The 16190-nt window shown below is 45.5% G+C and overlaps 1 protein-coding gene across 4 annotated transcripts in view; it reads right to left on the reverse strand.

Annotated features, from left to right (window-relative positions):
• Positions 1 to 15593, reverse strand: part of LOC137645951 (mitochondrial nicotinamide adenine dinucleotide transporter SLC25A51) — a 136795-nt gene extending 121202 nt beyond the window's left edge. The window contains exon 1 of one of the 4 annotated variants that reach the window (XM_068379021.1): positions 15510 to 15593. The gene's annotated coding sequence lies outside the window, so the exon portion shown is untranslated. Of the gene's footprint in view, positions 1 to 6803; positions 6836 to 15431; positions 15451 to 15509 lie in introns of those variants that run through there. The other 3 variants (XM_068379022.1, XM_068379024.1, XM_068379023.1) reach the window with 3 other exon arrangements.
• Between the last annotated feature and the right edge of the window lie 597 nt (positions 15594 to 16190).

Here is a 16190-nt window from a genome sequence, read left to right on the forward strand (position 1 = left end):
AATGGTCCCAGGGTGTAGCAGTTCTCGTAAAGAGACTGGACATCTTTGAGATAAAATGATGCAAACACTGACTTGCTCCTCCAATAAGTTGCATCCATAATACTCTTCAGAGAACGGTTCTGTTTAAAGGCCATCGAAGTGGCTACAGCTCTCACTTCGTGGGTCCTTACCTTCAGCAAAGCAAGGTCTTCATCCTTCATGTGAGAATGAGCTTCTCTAATCAGAAGCCTTATATAATACGAAACTGCGTTTTTGGACATAGGCATCGAAGGTTTCTTGATGGCACACCATAAGGCCTCTGACTGTCCTCGTATAGGTTTTGACCTATTAAGATAGTATTTCAGTGCTCTGACAGGGCAAAGAACTCTCTCTAGCTCGTTACCCACCATGTTGGAAAGGCTAGGAATTTCGAACGATCTAGGCCAAGGACGTGAAGGAAGTTCATTTTTAGCTAAAAATCCGAGCTGTAATGAACATGTTGCTGATTCGGATGTGAATCCTATGTTCTTGCTGAAGGCGTGAACCTCACTAACTCTTTTAGCTGTCGCAAGGCAGACGAGGAAAAGAGTTTTGAGAGTAAGGTCTTTGAAGGAAGCTGACTGGAGAGGTTCGAACCTAGGAGACATAAGGAACCTTAAGACTACGTCTAGATTCCAGCCTGGAGTGGACAAACGACGTTCTTTAGAAGTCTCGAAAGATTTAAGGATGTCTTGTAGGTCCTTGTTGGAGGAAAGATCCAAACCTCTGTGGCGGAGAACTGAAGCCAACATACTTGTGTACCCTTTAATCGTAGGAGCCGAAAGAGATCTAACATTCCTAAGATGTAACAGGAAGTCAGCAACTTGGGTTACAGAGGTATTGGTAGAGGAAACTGCATTGGCTCTGCACCAGCTTCGGAAGACTTCCCACTTGGATTGATAGACTCTACGAGTGGATATCCTCCTTGCTCTGGCAATCGCTCTGGCTGCCTCCTTCGAAAAGCCTCTAGCTCTAGCGAGTCTTTCGACAGTCTGAAGGCAGTCAGACGAAGAGCGTGGAGGTTTGGGTGTACCTTGTTTACGTGAGGTTGACGTAGAAGGTCCACTCTTAGAGGGAGAGTCCTGGGAACGTTGACCAGCCATTGTAGTACCTCTGTGAACCATTCTCTTGCAGGCCAAAGGGGAGCAACCAGCGTCAGCCGTGTCCCTTCGTGAGAGACGAACTTCTGAATGACTCTGTTGATGATCTTGAACGGCGGGAATGCATATAGGTCGAGATGGGACCAATCCAGCAGAAAAGCATCCACGTGAACTGCTGCTGGGTCTGGAACTGGGGAACAGTACAAAGGAAGCCTCTTGGTCATGGAGGTGGCGAACAGATCTATCGTTGGCTGACCCCACAAGGTCCAAAGTCTGTTGCACACGCTCTTGTGAAGGGTCCATTCCGTGGGGATGACTTGATCTTTCCTGCTGAGGCGATCTGCTGAGACGTTCATATTGCCCTGAATGAACCTCGTTACCAGTGTGAGGTTTAGACTTCTTGACCAAATGAGGAGGTCCCTTGCTATCTCGTACAGATTCCTCGAATGGGTCCCTCCCTGCTTGGAGATGTAAGCCAAGGCTGTGGTGTTGTCGGAGTTCACCTCCACCACCTTGTCTAGCAGGAGAGACTTGAAGTTCATTAAGGCCAGATGAACTGCCAGCAGCTCCTTGCAGTTGATGTGAAGCGTTTCCTGTTCCTTGTTCCATGTTCCCGAGCATTCCTGTCCGTCCAAGGTAGCGCCCCAGCCCGAGTCTGATGCGTCCGAAAAGAGATGAAGATTGGGGGTCTGAATCGCTAACGATAGACCCTCCTTGAGAAGGATGTTGGTCTTCCACCACATGAGAGTAGTCTTCATCTCTTTGGTGACAGGAATAGAGACCGCTTCGAGCGTCAAATCCTTGTCCCAGTGAGCTGCTAGATGGAATTGGAGAGGGCGGAGGTGGAGTCTCCCTAACTCGATGAACAGGGCTAACGATGACAGGGTCCCTGTTAGACTCATCCACTGTCTCACCGAGCAACTTTTCCTCTTCAGCATGCTCAGAATGCACTCTAGGGCTTGGCTGATTCTTGGGGCCGATGGAAAAGCCCGAAAAGCTTGACTCCGAATCTCCATTCCCAGGTAAACGATGGATTGGGAGGGAATGAGCTGGGACTTTTCTAAGTTGACCAAAAGACCCAGTTCCTTGATCAAGTCCAAAGTCCAGTTGAGACTCTCCAGACAGCGACGACTTGTGGGGGCTCTTAACAGCCAGTCGTCTAAATAAAGGGAGGCTCTGATGTCCGCTAAGTGGAGGAATTTTGCAATATTCCTCATCAGACGCGTAAACACCATAGGCGCTGTGCTTAGGCCAAAACACAGGGCTTGGAATTGGTACACAACCTTTCCAAAAACGAATCTCAGGAAAGGTTGGGAGTCTGGATGAGTAGGAACGTGAAAGTAAGCGTCTTTCAGATCCAACGAGACCATCCAGTCCTCCTGCCTGACCGCTGCTAGGACCGACTTCGTCGTCTCCATAGTGAACGTCTGCTTGGTGACATAAGCATTGAGCGCACTGACGTCTAGCACCGGTCTCCAACCTCCTGTCTTCTTGGCCACCAGAAAGAGACGGTTGTAGAAGCCCGGGGATTGATGGTCCCGGACTATCACCACTGCCTTCTTCTGTAACAGGAGCGACACCTCCTGGTGTAACGCTAGCCTCTTGTCCTTTTCCTTGTAGTTGGGAGAGAGGTTGATGGGAGAAGTGGTCAGAGGGGGATTGCGGCAGAATGGTATCCTGTAACCCTCCCTTAGCCACTTGACAGACTGGGCGTCTGCACCTCTTCTTTCCCAAGCTTGCCAGAAGATCTTGAGTCTGGCTCCTACTGCTGTCTGGAGAGGAGGAGAGTCAGTGTTTGCCTTTCGAAGTCTTGGGACCTTTCTTAGACCTGCCCCTGAAAGCGTCTGGACGTGTACTTCCTCGGCTGGGGGCTCTGCCACGAAAGGGCGGAATAAATCTTGTAGCAGGAGTATCGGCCACTGGGGTGCGGTAAGTTCTAGGAACTGAAGGAGCAACCTTAGCCTTACGAGCTGAAGAGGCCACAAGGTCATGAGTGTCCTTCTGAATAAGGGCCGCAGACAATTCCTTGATAAGCTCCTCAGGGAACAGGAACTTAGAAAGCGGAGCAAAAAGTAACTGAGAACTTTGACAAGAGGTGATACCAGTGGAAAGGAAAGTACAAAGTTGTTCCCTTTTCTTGAGTACTCCTGAAACAAACATGGAGGCAAGTTCGCCGGACCCATCGCGAATTGCTTTATCCATACAGGACATTATAAGCATGGCCGAGTCCTTGTCAGAAGGGGCAGTCTTCTTGCTCAAGGCCCCCAGGCACCAGTCGAGAAAATTGAAAATCTCGAAGGCGCGAAAGACACCCTTTAAGAAGTGGTCTAAGTCGGAAAAGGTCCAGCAGACCTTAGAGCGCCTCATAGCCGATCTACGTGGAGAGTCAACCAAACTTGAGAAGTCAGCCTGGGCAGAGGCAGGGATTCCCAAGCCTGGTTCCTCTCCTGTGGCATACCATACGCCCGCCTTAGAAGTCAGCTTAGTAGGAGGAAACATAAATGAAGTCTTCCCTAGTTGCTGTTTGGACTGCAACCAATCCCCTAACATTCTCAAAGCTCTCTTAGAGGATCTAGCAAAGACGAGCTTAGTGTAGGCCGACTTAACAGGTTGCATGCCTAGAGAAAACTCAGATGGAGGAGAGCGAGGGGTAGCAGAAACAAAATGATCCGGGTAAACCTCTCTGAAAAGAGCCAGGACCTTGCGAAAGTCAATGGAGGGTGGTAACGACTTGGGTTCCTCCACGTCCGAAGAGGGATCATCTAGGTGCGCAGCTTCCTCCTCAGAAACCTCATCACCTGAGTGTTGAGAAGCGAGAGGTAAAGTTACAGCGGTATGCTGAACAGCAGAATCCTGACAAGCGGGTGCATAAACACTTGCGGTCTCATCCTCAAGTCTCTGTTGAAGAGGATGAGGGCTGGTAATGACAAAGTCATGAGGCTGGGATGAAGGAGGTTCTGCGGAGGTTTGAGGAGCAAGTGTGGTGAGAGGCGACTGTAGTAAAACCTGAGGTTCAGGCTGCAAAGACTGGTCAAGTAGAGGAGAAGGTGGTAGGTGCATGCGTTGAGGTGGCTGACTCATTGCATGAGGTTCCTGTCTCAAGAGTTGCGCTTGCTTCAAGGGTTGAGGTGGTTGCGCAGTAGCAGATTCCTGTCTCACGAGTTGAGGTTCTTGAGGTGTGAGCTGCGAGAGTTGAGGTGGCGGCTGCGCAGAACGCGGTTCCTGTCTCACGAGTTGAGGTTCTTGAGGTGCTTGCCTCGAGAGTGAAGTTCTCGCCTTGAGGAAAGTGGAGGTAGCAGCTGCGAGAGCTGAGGTGGCTGCCTCAAGGATGGTAGAGGTTGTCGTACCTCAAGAGGTTGCTGCCTCGAGGATGGTCTTACTGCAAGAAACTCTTGCCTCAAAGGAAGAGGAGGTTGTAAGGCATAAGATTCCTGTCCCCATTGTTGAGGAGGTTGTCGTGTGGTAAGAGATTCCTGCCTTAAGGAAGGTGGAGGTTGCTGCACAACGCTGGTAACTGGCAACTCCCAACGCGGTAGCTCACGCATGGAGGTAGCTTGAGGAACCTCAACTTCGTACGTCTGGCAGACTGGACTGCGGTGAGGAGGTGCGCTCGCAGGAGGAGGTGTAACCTTCTCTGCCTGAAACTCACGCATTAAGACCGCAAACTGCGACTGCATGGACTGCAGCAAAGCCATCTTGGGATCAACAGACGATGAGGTCTGTTGAGGCAAAGCCTTAACAGAAGATGAGGTCTGTTGAGGCATCGCCTTACCTCTCTTAGGAGGTGTGCAGTCACCTGATGACTGCGGCGAGTCAGAGCTAACCCAATGACTGCATCCAGGCTGTTGAACTCGTGAGGTCTGGACCTTACGTTTAAGAGGTCTTGAGACCTGAGTCCAGCGTTTTCTCCCCGAAAATTCTTCTGCAGATGAGGAAAATAAAGGCTCAATCGTCTGAGAGTGGAAGTGACGATCTCTGTAAGATACGCCCGCAACCACCGAGGATACTTCTGTGCGCCGATCAAGGCCTGCCGAACCCTTTTGCCCTTCGACATTGCTTCTCCCCTGGGCTTGGGAGCTTGCAAGAGGTCCCGGACTGGGAGGACGACTGGCACGCACAGAAGTACCCTCACGCACAACACTGACACTGACACTAGCACTCGGCACAGCACTGGCACTACCACTTCCCACTGCACTTTTCACTTTAAGTTCCTTGACGTCCGCCAAGAGGAACTTGTGGTCACTCACTACCGATTCCACTTTATCACCTAAAGCCTGAATGGCACGTAAAACATCAGACATATCAGGCTGAGCACAAATAGTAGGTTCGGGGGTAGCCACTACAGGGGGAGGAAAAGGTTGAGGATCATGGGGTAAGGAATAAAGCGAAGAGCGAGCCGAACTCCTCCTAACTCTCTCTCTCTCTAACTTAGTGGTATACTTAAGGAATCGAACAAAATCAAGTTCCGAAAGTCCGGCGCATTCCTCACATCGATCTTCCAACTGACAGGATTTTCCCCTACAGTCGGAACAAGCGGTGTGAGGATCAACCGAGGCCTTCGGAATACGCCTAATACAAGTCCTACATCGTCTTTGGGGAGGAGCTTGAGAAAGGTCGGACATCTTGAATCAAAGAACTAGTCAAGGGGGATTCCAAATAAAGCAAAAGATCGTTAACCATTAATCAAATCAATATAAAAGCTATCTAAGCTAATAGACAAGTTTCCAGTATAGCGAAAGCTGAAATCTTAGAGCAATACTTCACCAAAAACCGTGAACAAGACTCCAAAATTATAAGCGTATCCATATAGGTCTTGCCGGAAGCACGACAGAGGAAAAATTGAGGTGGTGTCAACAAGAAGTACTGCAGTACCTGGCCACAGGTGGCGCTGGTGAGTACACCCCCTTCTAGTATAGTGATCGCTGGCGTATCCCTTCCGTAGAATTCTGTCGGGCAACGGAGTTGACAGCTACATGATTATCGGGTAAGTTTAATGTTGAAAATATGGTCTTTCCATATATGTCTCATAAAAAAATGTAAATGCTAATACAGGACTCACATAAGAGGTCTCATGATCTAGTCTTGTTTTAAGGTTTTTCTAAAATATCTTGGTCCTTGTCATATGTTTGGCAGTGGTGCTTGCTGCTGAAAATCATGAGTTATTGAGAATGGCTTTTTGTTTTTTGTATCAACTATGGATCATGAGTAACACATGAACTGTCATTCTAGTTAGTTGTTTATTTGTTTTTAACCTCATTTAACTGTTTCTAGGTAAATTTGGTAGTTTGATTTGTCATCTTAGACTGTGTCTGTGTTATATTATTGATAGATCATGTTGCTTTTGTGCCTTTTGTTAATCAATTCCACAACTATATAGTGATACATAGAGTAAGAGGTGATCTTGAGAATATGTCCGTTTGTTTAATATCTTCTTTTTGCTTGTTTCTAGGAAAGATTGGTTTTTTCTTTACAGTACATCTTCCTGTTAATCTTATATTATTGGTTTATTACGCTGTCATGTCTCTTGACAATTTTGTAATACATCAAGAATAATTTCTTTTCTTTTACGTCAAGTACTCCATTACTAGCTCTTTAGTAGTGAAATCCTCTAAACAAGACAAGGAAGACTATCTACTTTAGCGAATCCTACCCGTTATTCAAAAAGGCATTTTCCCATTGACTTACCTCCTATCACCAAAAAGAGATTTCCTAGTAGGTAATGTCATCGGTTCTAAAAAAGGAAGAATACGGGAAAACCGATCAGACGCAATCCTCATTATATAAAGTTAGTCTTTGTATAATCCTGTTTCAAAACATACCATACACAATAATAAAGGAAATACACTGGTTTATGTGATGGGAAAAAGAAATAATCTTGTTTAACCAAATAAAAATTAAAATGTAACTATGTTTACCCTAAAGAAGATGAAAAACTTTGTTTAGCCAGATGAAAAGGAAAACTATTTTTTATCCAAATGCAGAAAAAAAAAAATTGCTCATCAAAATAAAGTGAAAAAATAAAGCTAGCAAGTATCAATGATTTTAATTCAATTATTTTTTTCAAAATTCCTAAATGAGAGCAAAAAACTTATATTGTTATAGAGCAAAATAGATATAATTTGTACGAGATAACTTATTAATGACCATAAAAAAAGTCTCAAACGGAGTTTATAAAAATGTTATTTTTATTAATAAAATAAATTTTTGAATATACTTACCCGATAATCATGTAGCTGTCAACTCCGTTGCCCGACAGAATTCTATGGAGGGATACGCCAGCTATCACAATACTAGAAGGGGGTGTATTTACCAGCGCCACCTGTGGCCAGGTACTCAAGTACTTCTTGTTGACACCTCCTCAATTATTCCTCGGTCCACTGGTTCTCTATGGGGAGGAAGGGAGGGTCGATTAAATCATGATTATCGGGTAAGTATATTCAAAAATTTATTTTATTAATAAAAATAACATTTTTCAATATTAAACTTACCCGATAATCATGTAGCTGATTCACACCCAGGGGGGTGGGTGAAAACCAGTGTACAAGATTAAAGGATAGCTAAGTATCCCATATTTCATATAATCAGTTATCCACAATAACAATGAAATAATAAGTACCTGGTAAGGAAGTCGACTTGAACCGTTACTCTGCCTTTAATAAGATCGTCTTCCTTACTGAGCGCAGCGTTCCTCTTGGGAGGCTGAATCAACTCAAAGGTGCTAAAGTATACAGGGCTGCAACCCATACTAAAGGACCTCATCACAACCTTTAACCTTTACGCTTCTCAAGAAAGAATTGACCACCCGCCAAATCAACAAGGATGTGGAAGGCTTCTTAGCCGACCGTACAACCCATAAAAAGTATTCAAGAGAAAGGTTAAAAAGTTATGGGATTATGGGAATGTAGTGGCTGAGCCCTCGCCTACTACTGCATTCGTTGCTACGAATGGACCCAGGGTGTAGCAGTACTCGTAAAGAGACTGGACATCTTTGAGATAGAATGATGCGAACACTGACTTGTTTCTCCAATAGGTTGCATCCATAACACTCTGCAGAGAACGGTTCTGTTTGAAGGCCACTGAAGTAGCCACAGCTCTCACTTCATGTGTCCTTACCTTCAGCAAAGCAAGGTCTTCTTCCTTCAGATGAGAATTTGCTTCTCTAATCAGAAGCCTGATGTAGTAAGAAACTGAGTTCTTAGACATTGGTAGAGAAGGCTTCTTGATAGCACACCATAAGGCTTCTGATTGTCCTCGTAATGGTTTTGACCTTCTTAGATAGTACTTAAGAGCTCTAACTGGGCAAAGTACTCTCTCCAGTTCGTTCCCCACCATGTTGGACAGGCTTGGGATCTCGAACGACTTAGGCCAAGGACGGGAAGGAAGCTCGTTTTTAGCCAAAAAACCGAGCTGCAAGGAACATGTAGCCGTTTCAGATGTGAAACCTATGTTCCTGCTGAAGGCGTGGATCTCACTTACTCTTTTACCTGTTGCTAAGCACACGAGGAAAAGAGTTTTTAATGTGAGGTCCTTAAAAGAGGCTGATTGGAGCGGTTCAAATCCTGATGACATTAGGAACCTTAGGACCACGTCTAGATTCCAGCCTGGAGTGGACAACCGACGTTCCTTTGAGGTCTCAAAAGACCTAAGGAGGTCCTGTAGATCTTTGTTGGAGGAAAGATCCAAGCCTCTGTGGCGGAAAACCGCTGCCAACATACTTCTGTAACCCTTGATCGTAGGAGCTGATAGGGATCTTACGTTCCTTAGATGTAACAGGAAGTCAGCAATCTGGGTTACATTGGTACTGGTTGAGGAAAACTGCATTGGCCTTGCACCAGCTTCGGAAGACTTCCCATTAAGACTGATAGACTCTGAGAGTGGATGTCGTCCTTGCTCTGGCAATCGCTCTGGCTGCCTCCTTCGAAAAGCCTCTAGCTCTTGAGAGTCTTTCGATAGTCTGAAGGCAGTCAGACGAAGAGCGTGGAGGTTGGGTGTACCTTCTTTACGTGAGGTTGACGCAGAAGGTCCACTCTAGGAGGAAGAGTCCTGGGAACGTCGACCAGCCATTGCAGTACCTCGGTGAACCATTCTCTCGCGGGCCAGAGGGGAGCAACCAACGTCAGCCGTGTCCCTTTGTGAGAGGCGAACTTCTGAAGTACCCTGTTGACAATCTTGAACGGCGGGAATGCATACAGGTTGAGATGGGACCAATCCAGCAGAAAGGCATCCACGCGAACTGCTGCTGGGTCTGGAATCGGAGAACAATACAAGAGGAGCCTCTTGGTCATCGAGGTAGCGAATAGATCTATGGTTGGCTGACCCCACAGGGCCCAAAGTCTGCTGCAAACATTCTTGTGAAGGGTCCACTCTGTGGGGAAGACCTGACCCTTCCGGCTGAGGCGATCTGCCATGACATTCATATCGCCCTGAATGAGCCTCGTTACCAGCGTGAGCTTTCGATCTTTTGACCAAATGAGGAGGTCCCTTGCGATCTCGAACAACTTCCTCGAATGAGTCCCTCCCTGCTTGGAGATGTAAGCCAAGGCTGTGGTGTAGTCGGAGTTCACCTCCACCACCTTGTTAAGCTGGAGGGACTTGAAGTTTATCAAGGCCAGATGAACTGCCAACAACTCCTTGCAATAGATGTGAAGTGTCCTTTGCTCCTGATTCCATGTTCCCGAGCATTCCTGTCCGTCCAGTGTCGCACCCCAGCCCGTGTCCGATGCGTCCGAGAAGAGACGGTGGTCGGAGGTCTGAACAGCCAATGGTAGACCTTCCTTGAGAAGAATGCTGTTCTTCCACCACGTTAGAGTAGACCTCATCTCTTCGGAAACAGGAACTGAGCCCGTCTCTAGCGTCATGTCCTTTATCCAGTGAGCAGCTAGATGATACTGAAGGGGGCGGAGGTGGAGTCTCCCTAACTCGATGAACAGGGCCAGCGATGAAAGTGTCCCTGTTAGACTCATCCACTGCCTGACTAAGCATCGGTTCCTTCTCAGCATGCTCTGGATGCATTCTAGGGCTTGGAAGATCCTTGGGGCCGACGGACAAGTCCGAAAAGCTCGACTCAGAAGATCCATACCCAAGGAGACAATGGTCTGGGATGGAACGAGCTGAGACTCCTCAAAATTGACCAGGAGGCCCAGTTCCTTGGTCAGATCCATAGTCCATTTGAAAATCTCCAGACAGCGACGACTTGTGGGAGCTCTTAAAAGCCAGTCGTCTGACGGAGCCGGACACAAGATCATGATACTGCTGCACAGTCTGTAAACTGTCAATCATGGGCAAGCGAGGAAGTACAGTGACAACCCGAATCTGTCTAGACTGTCTGGGTCGTACAGACAACTCCTTAACGGGTTGCTGAGGTTGCCGCACTGCGTCACAACAAGTCCCTTCTGTTGGTTGTTGAACGTCTTCCCCGTGACACATTGACTCCGTAAACAAAAAATCCTCTAACAAGGACTAAGCTTGGACTGCATGTCATGCAACACAGCTCAAGGTCTATGGGAGCAGGTGTGGTAACAGACGGGATTAGCGGCTGAAGTGTAACCATTACCTTCCCTGTAAGCATGTTATGCTTAAATAAAAGTCCATAAGAGGTTATGCAGCTAAAGGCTCCCTCCAAATGACAGAGTCCTCAAGGGAATATCAGAAGGAGGGAGAAAAGAACTTTCTCATCTACAGGGACCTTATCCTAGAAAAGCTAAGTTCTCTGAGTGAGGGTTCACTGGTGCAAAAGCAGCAGACTAGAAGGCAACGTTATGAAACTGCTTGACAGTCTAGTGAGTTGGCAACAACCCAAGATGTGTTGAGAAGCATGCGGTAAGGTATGCAGAGCATGATGTAAGCAGAGTATGCTGTATGCAGAGCATGCTGTATGTAGAGCATGTTGTATGCAGAGCATGCTGAATGCAGAGCATGCTGTATGCAGAGCATGTTGTATGCAGAGCATGCTGAATGCAGAGCATGCTGAATGCTGAGCATGTAGTAAGCAGAGCCTGCTGTAAGCAGAGCCTGCTGTAAGGAAAGCAGAGCGTGTGCATGGCGTTTAACATTTCTCAGAAATTCCATGACCAGTGCTAGAGTGCTTTATGCATGCTTGCATGGGGTTTAAACCATGGTATGAAAATGGAGGTAAGGTATGCTGAACAGCAGAGTCAGAACGAGCTGGAACAACAATAGTGTGGTTTCCTCTTCAAGACTCCGATGAGGGAACACCTGAGGCTCAGTCTGCAAAGGCTGAATAAAAGACAAGCAGAAGGAAGGCGCATGGGTGGAGGAGGCTGACTCCTAGCATGAGTGGTTGAACCCAAGGGTTGCGCTTGCTGAGCGGTTGGCGGAAGCGGAGTAGCAAGTTCCAGTTCCTGTGGTGTGAGCGGAGCGCGATGAGGAAGAGGCTGCGCAGAACAAGGTAAATGTCTCGCAAGCTGAGGCTCCTGAGGCGCAAGGCTAAGGTGTTGTGGTGCTTGCCTTATGGAGGGTTGAGCTCGCTGCAGCAAGAGCTGAGGAGACTGACTCATGGACGGGAGAGGTTGTTGTACCTCAACCGAGTGTTGCATCACTGGTGGAGCAGCAAGTGGAGGCGGAGGAAGAGAGGTATAATCCTCCTGATCCCAATGTAAAGGTTGCCTTAAGGAAGGCGGAGGCTGAACACCACAGGGAACAGCAAACTCAGCACGTGTCTCAACATCGTACGCCTGGCAGGTGGAACTGCTGGCAGGTGGTACTGCGATCAGGCGGAGCAAGTGTAGGTGGAGGGAGTGTAGGCGGAGGCGGAGGAGCAACACTCTCAGCCCGACACTCACGCATCAAGTCCGAAAGCTGTGCTTGCATGGACTGTAGTAGAGTCCACAACATCGTACGCCTGGCAGATGGTACTGTGATCAGGCGGAGCGAGTGTAGGAGGAGGGAGTGTAGGCGGAGGCGGAGGAGCAACACTCTCAGCCCGACACTCACTCATCAAGTCCGAAAGCTGTGCTTGCATGGACTGTAGAAGAGTCCACAACATCGTACGCCTGGCAGGTGGTACTGTGATCAGGCGGAGCGAGTGTAGGAGGAGGGAGTGTAGGCGGAGGCGGAGGAGCAACACTCTCAGCCCGACACTCACTCATCAAGTCCGAAAGCTGTGCTTGCATGGACTGTAGTAGAGTTCACAACATCGTACGCCTGGCAGGAGGTACTGTGATCAGGCGGAGCGATCATAGGCGGGGGGGAGTGTAGGCGGAGGCGGAGGCGCAACACTCTCAGCCCGACACTCACGCATCAAGACCGAAAGTTGTGACTGTATGGACTGCAGTAGAGTTAACTTGGGGTCGGCAGACACTAAGTTCTGCTGAGGTAAAGCCTTAACAGCAGAGATCTGTTGTGGCAGAACCTTACTCCTCTTAGGCGGAGTGTAATCAACTGATGACTGAGGAGAGTCAGAGCTAACCCAATGACTGCATTCGGGTTGTGAACTTTAACTTCGTACGTCTGGCATAGGTCTGGACTTAACGTTTAAGAAGTCTTGAGACCTGAGACCAGCGTTACTCTGCCTTTATTTTCTCCCCTAATCTCTTCTGCAGACGAGCAAAATAAGGGCTCAATCGTCTGCGGGTGGGAGTGACGGTCTCGGTAAGACACGCCCACAACCACCGAGAATACTTCTGTGCGCCGATCAAGGCCTGCTGAACCCTTATGCCCTTCGACATTGCTTCTCCCCTGGGCTTGGGAGCTTGCAAGAGGTCCCGGACTGGGAGGACGACTGGCGCGCACTAATCACTTATCACTTTGATTTCTGTTTGCACTTATTTCACTGAACTCGAAACTTTAAGTGGTTTGTACCTGAAATACGCAATTCTATCCTTTCTCAAAGTTAGTAATTGCGAAAACAGAATTACAATGTAACAGAAAAATCTAATGAAAGATAATTCAGTGGTTGGAAAGAGACTAAACACTAGATCACTCTAGAAACGTTTAGTTTCTTCCCCTAAAGAGACTAGGGAGAAGAGCAAAAACGATAACGACGTTACTCGTACGCCTGGCAGGCTTGAATGAAACGTTTATCCTCTTTCTCCCTCCGTCTCTCTCTCTCTCTCTCTCTCTCTCTCTCTCTCTCTCTCTCTCTCTCTCTCTCTCTTGACTTAGAACCTGAGAGAAGAGCCCAATCATATATATCGTTAAAACATATTATTGTTAAAGGAAAAAAACTGAAAAGTTCCTTTATTAGGATCAAAACCATTAAGTTAAGAAAGAATGAACAAAACGCTAGACACGGTTACTCATACTGCAACGTGAAACCGTGAACATTCTTTCTCTATCGTAACGATAGAGTGCAAGTTGAACGTTCTGAACGTCAACAACTGCAGAGACAAAACAAAACGTTAGTTCAACTTTGAAAACAGTACGAGACTGTCAAAGAAAATCTTTCAAACTCTGTGGCGGAAATAGCATAATATGTTAACAGGTAAAACCGAAATGACGGGCTCAAAGTTTATTAACTTCGGTAAAAGACCGCCTACTATTAGGAAGGTCGAATATAAACAAATATAAAAATTAATTTTAATGAGTTTATAATAAAAGGAAGTTAATCGAAGAGGCCTATAAGAGGCGGAGAGATATAAAATAAATCTATAACTTTTGTTAAGCAAAATTAAGAAAGAGAGTCTATACTCTCTTAGACACCAACACTTCCGTCTAAGGGAAGGGTCGGCCATTGAAAGGTGAACGAGAGTTCATACTCTCTCGTCACCATAATTAATCAAATTAATTCCAAAAGCTAACTAAGCTAATATAGAAGTTTCCAGTAAAGCGACAGCCGAAATCAAAGAGAAATACTTCACCAAAGTCGTGAAAATACTCCAAGAACATAAGCGTATCCCAGAACGTCTTGCCGGAAGCACGACAGAGGAATAATTGAGGAGGTGTCAACAAGAAGTACTTGAGTACCTGGCCACAGGTGGCGCTGGTAAATACACCCCCTTCTAGTATTGTGATAGCTGGCGTATCCCTCCATAGAATTCTGTCGGGCAACGGAGTTGACAGCTACATGATTATCGGGTAAGTTTAATATTGAAAAATCACTATTTTACATAGAATATTAATTTCATATTGAAATTAATAAGCGTAATGTTTAAACAACTTATATTTTCAATTTATCAAGTAAAATGATTGGAATAACTTCAACACATTGTTGAAAAAACAGGTACTTTAATACTACTGTGGTGGTATCCAATTGAAATGAAGGGCAAAATCATGTAAAACAGACAAAAATCTATGAAACATCCCATTTTCAAATCTGGAATACAATCCTAACTTCAACAGTCATTCAATAAATGTACCAAATTTATTTTACATCATTTTTACCAGTGCATAATTCAGATATCCTTCAATTTACTGTACACTAGAACACAAATGAGATCTTAAGTAAGTAATTTAGGGGAGGACGTTCAGTGGATGAAAACTCTGCCTAGGAAGGACACAGTATCTTAAATTGGGTTAGGTTACAATGTAAAGCTTTGATTTATCATAACCCTCAGATGTGGTAGCCTATTGAAAATGCCCCTACCGGGCAATCTGCTGGACTGGGGTTTGAAACCCAACGAAGCTCAACTGTTTCTTGTAGGCTTAGGGTGTGTGTATGACGACGGCTGATTAAGAACACAGCAGTATAAGGGGGTTGCAGGGGGGGGGGGGTTAACTCCGTTATGTATGTACATAAGAAAACGGCTTGTAGGTTAGGTTAGGGAGGGAGGTTTAGGTTAGTTGATGTCCATTTTTAATTCACGCTGGAGGAACTGGCCACTGATATACAAAGGCTCCGTAAGCTGCAACCATGCCATCCTTGTAAGCTATGGCTAGAGGGTTTTGGAAGAAATTATCGATATACATGGTGAGTCATTGCCTTGCCTTTCCAGGTCCTACCTTGGGGGAAAATGGGCCTTGAACTCTGTTCATACTTATAAATGGTCAGTCTCTAGGATAGTGTTCTGTTAAAGCATTGTCACTGACTGTTACGTCTGCCATTCACGAGAGACCTTTAAAACTACACGTTCAAGCAGAAGACATACGGTAGCATAAAAATGGGTCACCATTTGGTACTATTATCTAAGCTTGTGGCATAAGAAAATTGGGCTAGCACTATATTACGGGTATGCGCAAAATACTAGGGCAGTCACAGGTAATCATTATGTTGTAAATAATGTTAGTTTACATAACATTAGCATAAGTATATAGACGGTGCTTTTGATGCCTATGAGGTTTCGAACTATTGCACGAATTCCCTAGCACTAAAAAATCAATCTGTTGAATCAGACCTCCGTACAGCCTAAAACTTACATTCTTTAATAAAACAACAAAGCACAACCAACTACTAGCTCAACACAAAGAATATATAAAATACCAAAGATTTCATACTCAAGTTAAATTACAAGTTGCGTCGGCTGCAGCCGTCACGAACCTAGATCAAAACAACGGTGTTGAATGGGTGAAGTTTCGTGTCTAGACTGTCTTTTGTAGTACTTTAAATATAGGGTACTTTTATCACTAAAATTCATATTATATCAAATATATAGCTTATAAACTTTTATATATTACAATTAAATTACAATTTTAAATATATAAACTATAATTTATAAGAAAAAATAGTGAACATTAAATTACTACAAAACACATTGAAAAGGAATCTAACCAATAAGAATCAAGATTTTCAAGGTTCCTTATACAATTGGTTACAGCTGATCACTTTACTATTAAAATTAGAGTTTTCAAACACATCTTCACCGTACCCCATGACTGTCTATGCCCGTAAATTGGCTTTGAATAGACATGGCTGAAAATAATATGTTTACTGTATATCAACCACCGTGTGTACAATGCATGGGATTTACCTTTGTATTTTATTAGGATTTTCTTTAACTAATTAATACCGCAAGCAATATTGAGTAATTACCCTGTAAATTGTATTATCAGTAGTTATGATAACAGACCTTACTCATGCAATTCTTATAAAATTCAAGGGTTGCATAATATATTTACTGGATATCAACCACCGTGCGTACAAATGCAAGGGATTTACCTTTGAATTTTATTAGGAAT

Source organism: Palaemon carinicauda, chromosome 8, assembly GCF_036898095.1.
Source record: "Palaemon carinicauda isolate YSFRI2023 chromosome 8, ASM3689809v2, whole genome shotgun sequence".
NCBI lineage: Eukaryota > Metazoa > Arthropoda > Malacostraca > Decapoda > Palaemonidae > Palaemon > Palaemon carinicauda.